Here is a 5,856-nt window from a genome sequence, read left to right on the forward strand (position 1 = left end):
CACCTCCTCACATAGTTATTGGTACTGAATCCATGCAAGTGGATAGTATGCATATAATAGTTGATGTCAAAGGGGAATCCATTTATAGCTTATGGAACTAACATTGTTCATAATATCATTATCTACTCAAGCTCAAGTGAAGAGGATGATGAAGAAGGAAAGAAAAATGGAAAGAAGAGAAAGACAGAGGAAGAAGAAAGAAATAAAGAAGTAGAAAGAAGAGAAGTAGATAAAAAGAAGTATGAAGAGAGAAGAAAAGAGCAAGAAATAACAAGAGTTTCAAATGAGAAGAGGTTAGAAAAAGAAAGAAAGAAAGCTAAGGAAGATAGTAAGAGAGAAGAAGAGAAGGAGAAAAGAAGACACGAGGAAGAAAAGAAGAGTACATAATGGAAAATATTTGCACTAATTCTATTAGCAAGTCTAGTAACAACAACAAAATCTAATGATGATGATGATCAAAAAGGGCTAATGAGCTCCTTGAGAAAATTACTTGAAAAGAACAAATCAATGAAGTCCTTGGAAAGAACACTGACAAATTTCTTGGAGAGAATGTAGAAGACAGTCCACACAACTATCACAAATTCAAAATTATAGACTAAGGCAAAAGAATTGGTAAAATATTTTGATGAAGAATTCACAACCTTATCTGATTTGCTTTAGTACAAGCACAAGCAAAGTATGATGCGTCATTTTTTTATAGAGTGTTCACAAATGTCAAAAATGATTTGAAAACATTGGATATGTGCATTAAAGGGTTAAGGAAGTGCAAAAATGAAGGTAAGAAGTTGTATGGAAAGTGCGCAATTTCATACAATTACCTATCAGATTTTGATAATCAAATCAAAAGTCAAATGAGTGAGCTCCAAAAAATCACTACTAGATTGCACTTGCCAGAGGCAAACATTGAAAATTTTGGAACTGAAATCGAGAAGATTGACAATGTTATCAAAGGCATTACAATTAATAAGGAAAAAAGTAATAAGAAGATTCTCTGCCCTTAGAGAAGTTTTGTCACCCAAAATTAGTATTTTGTACAGGCAATTGGAGGAGTGTCCTGCAACTAAGGCCTCCTGTGATGAATTTTCATTTACTGACTTGAGCAAGGTTGAAGTTGTATCATATGTACTTTGTGTACTCATTACTATACCTGACACATTTAAGGAGAACTGGAAGAAAGATCTTAAGAGACTGAAATGTGGTTTTACAGAGTGTTTAGCTAGAATATCAAGTTGATTAGAGAAAGGTAACATAGTTTTGTATATAGATTTTTGACACCTTTTCCATTGATGTCAAAGGGGGAGAAGTATATGTAAGGAAAATTGTATATGTATATGTTTGTAAAAGAAAAGTAAGTATATGTAAAGGGGAGCTTACCTATGTAAAGGAGTGACAAGGAATGTAATGATCCATTCAAACATGAATAAAATGTTATGTTTTGAAGGCAATTTTGTGTAGTTACTTTTTGTATTTTTTTTTTGTATGACATCATTTTGGGACTTAGCCAATTTTCCCAAATGTTTCCATCAATTCCAAAGTGGGATATTGTTGGAAATATAGCTAGATAGATGCTTGAATGTTGTCATTTATGGAAACATATACTTAGCATTTCATTTATGCAATTAGAATTAGAAAATTGTCTAAGTGTTAGATAGGTTACAGTAGTGCGAAAAGAGATATAGTATGTATGGACAACAGACTTTGATTTAGTTCATGTATAGTTGAGGATGGATGGTTGATAGGGTCATCATGATGTATGTTAGTGCACAGACATGTGTGGATTGTACAGAGAAAGTTACACTTAAATTACCAATTCAAGTAATCAACAAAGCATAATAGAGCATAATAGCTAATTAGAGTATATGGCTTCAAGAATTATTTTGGAAACAAAATAATTACTTAATCATGTTGGGCCAACATCCTAGATGCTTACCAAAGTTACTTTATATTTGGTCAAATGTGTAAAAGCATCAAGGCTAACTAAGTCAAGATTTATTAATTTGCAAGATATAAGTAAAGATCATACCTTGCACAAATAAAGGGAAGTATGAATGTGATGTGAACTATATGTGAAGGAAGCTTGAATGATATGTGATCCATTCTGATGCAAAATCTAATGTATGATCGATGCAAGTGCAAGATGCAATAGTAAGATAGTATTGTATGTATATCTACTCTTGTGAAGAAACTTTATTGTATATTATAGGTTAGGGCAATGGGTTCTTCTTGTGTACATTTTATTTGATCTACCAACTCCTAACATGGTTGGGGATTTTAACAGGGCCCAATCTTCTAACAAGGACTCAAGACATTATATGTATTTCATAGACTCCTAACAGGGTCAATATCCTTAATAGGATTCTTTTGTTTAGTGGATTATCTTGTGGGTGTCATCCTCGCCAGGGTTTTTGCTTGGCTAGAGTTTCCCTAGTTAATAAATAATGGTGTTATGAGTTCTCTTTGTGTATGGCTATATTTATTGTTCAAAATTGTTGGTTTATGTTCATATGCAAGTTATAAAGTAATTAACAATATTAAGTTGTGGGAAAAAGTTTGTAGAATTTTGATTCACCTTCCCCCCCACCCCTCTTAGTAGTATATATTTCTAGAAAGTAATGCATCCTATGCACTTGATAAACAACAAGAAGATCCTAGACATACTCTTGAGATAAATTTTACTCCCTTGGAAGATTCTTATGATGCCATCATGAAAACATTTCTTGGTAATGAGTTCATCATATTACCATACAACTCTAGACCTTAAACCTTAATGGTGGAGAGATGATCACTTTTGTAATTATCATTGAAACAAAGGTTATAAAATTGAATATTGCATACAGTTGAAGCATAAAGTCCAAGATCTTATCAATGATAAAGTAGTTGGAATTGAGAACTCTAATGACTCATGTGATGAGGATACTTCTCTTGAGCAATATCATATTGATGAACCTATGTCTAGTGATGTTCTTATTGATACCTTCATTTCTTCCAACATGCATGATTTTCCTAAATATTCAAATCTTTTCAACATACCTCCATCAAAAAAAGAGCCTAATTATTTTCATGTTGACTATGTGTACCCTCAAGGGCTACCTCTGAAACAAACTCAAGCTCATCTTCACTTGGCTAGAAATGTTTTCCATCTAACTAAGAGTAAAGATCCTCAACCTTCATGTGATTTTATGCTTACTATGCCTACTCCAAATTCTCCTCCATTCCCTCTTCAAGAGTCTACCATGCAAACCCCACATACTCCCTTGTCCTTAGAAGTGACTCCATATTAAGAGGACTCTCAAAAGGATAAAGATACAAATGTCAAAAAATATCAAGATCAAATACCCTTTCAACTCCTCCAAGATGTCACTCTTCCATATCCTATATCTTACCCACCTCCTAAGCATTATGAAGAAATCACTTCCACTATTTCCATTAAGATTACTAAAAAATCATAAGAGAATTTATATGCCTATGTTATCTAAATAAACATGTCAAGATCAAAGTGTCTCTCATTTTCTACTTCCCCATATCCACTTCAAAACTATGCTCAAGCTTCAAATGATCCTATCAAAGGTATTGCTTCTATCAAAGCTACTCATGAGTCTATTGATGACCTTGGCCATGTGTCTCACTCTAAATATTTTGATATTCCTATCCATTATCCATTTTCATCTCCTAAGTGTATCCTTGGTCCTTATCCATCTAAGCTAAAGCCTTCAACCCTTCCATCCATATTGGGACCCTATGTTCCTTCATCTCTTACCTCCATTAATACCTCTCCTATCATACCTCAAGATGATAAGGAACTCATCCTTGATAAATATTCATGCACCCATCCATCTAAACCTTCCATATAAGCCTTCTTCATCTACAAATCTCAAGTCTTTTGGAAGCAATTGGATGATCAACTTAAGAACAATCTCAAGAATCCATTTACAAATGAAGATCACTATGTCCTATCTAATTGACAAATGAATACAAAGAAAGAACAATTATTCAAGATACCACAAAGGTCCACTACCCTAAGAGATAAATCAAATCAAATATGGGTTCATCAACCCATCATTGAAGAAATACATTCTAAAGCGTCCAATAAAAAAGAAAAATTAAAAGCTATATGGATTACCAAATCTCTCTTGAAAGACTTGAATATTAAAAACAAATAAAAGTTGACATTCAATCTTCCAAAGATTTCCACTCTATTTTCTTCCAAACATCTTCCTCAAAATCTTATGAACACTTCCACTTCATCTTCTTCTAAAATTCTCCTACCACCTCATACATCTAAACCTCAATCTATTTCCTCCATCATTCCAAAACCCTTCATGGTGTGTGTCAATGTTGATCCTCCCCACTTTGTTTCCTACCCTTATGCAATCTTCTTAAAGCTACACTTACCTATATCCATACTCCTACAATCCTTTCAAGGCAAGAACTCTTATCCTCCAAATACTTATCCTACTACCATCTCTCTTCCTTTACCCTATTAGAATCTTTGAGGATACTTATCTATGGTCTTGGTCTATCATGACTTATCTTTACTATAGGAGCACTATCTAACTTCAACAAGCTTAAAAATCTAAAAGGACAAAAAATAGAAAACAAGAAAGAAATAAAAAAATGTGCCTTGGTGAAAACCACTTCTTGATGCACCTTGGTAGCATAAGTAAAGAGAAATCAATTGGTGCTATGGTGAAAACCACTTCTTTTGGTGCCTTAGATGAGTACCATGATAAAAACCTAGCAAATAGGTGTCATGTGTAATTCCTTCATAATCCATATATTCCATATTTTCTCTTTGATCTTAACAATGTTGAGCTATCCTTGTGTATTGGCTATTTTATCCATCAGCTTCCCTATTGTACTCGCTCATTCATTCATAGCCTTCATATCTAGCTTCATTCTTATTTCTCTATCCCATAACTATCCTTTCTAGTTGAACCTTGGTCTTGATCACAATAAATAAAAACATGGTTCTTAGACCTCTTTCCATGTCTACTCTTTTGGATTACATGATTTCATGTCATCTTGCTTATTGACTTCCATTGCTTATCCCATATGTTATCTCACTCATTGGCTTCCACTGCTTATCCTATATGATATATTTCTTATTGGTTAACACTTATTTTCCTATATGATATCTTGTTTATTGGCTTCCACTTTTTATTCTATATGTAATCTCCCTTATTGTCTTTAACTGCATATCCTACATGCTCTCTCCTTTCCTAGCTTTCTTTGCTTCTCCAAAATGTACTTTATATGGATATTTTATGCTTTCCCTAGCTTGGGTACTCTTGAGGAGATAGTCCTTGAGGATCACTTTCACATGCTTCATACTCCTTTCTTATCCATCTTTGCTTATCCATAAGCTCATTTCTCTATTATACCCTTCACCTTACTTGACACTAAAACAAAATGATGTGATCTTCCTTAAGAGCTAGTCAATCCTGCCAAGTGGTGAAAACCTCAAACATGTACTACTTAAGACCCTCACACCTATGTCTATCAGTCTTCCTTTGCACCCATTCACTTCATTTTTCCTCGCCTAGTTTGGAATTGACTCTTGTCTAGGTCTAGGGAGCACAAACTACATAGCTTATTAAGGTCTCTTTGTTACATTGGTGTTTCTTAGGTAGCTCAATCAATAGTTATTTTTAATATTTTCCCATGATGTTGAGTGTTTTTCAACACTTATTAGATACTTTAGACACAATCTAGGATGTTGTGATACTTCTCATTAGAAGACTTGAGTCCTACAAGAGGCAGTCGTGTGACTTCCACACACGCACTTAAACACTAAAATTGATTGAGACATGTTGGTTTTATTTCTCTTTGTGTGTTGTCTATGACAATTTATTTGTT

This window comes from Cupressus sempervirens, chromosome 6, assembly GCF_028749045.1.
Source record: "Cupressus sempervirens isolate cs-2001-9-10 chromosome 6, ASM2874904v1, whole genome shotgun sequence".
Classification (NCBI taxonomy): domain Eukaryota; kingdom Viridiplantae; phylum Streptophyta; class Pinopsida; order Cupressales; family Cupressaceae; genus Cupressus; species Cupressus sempervirens.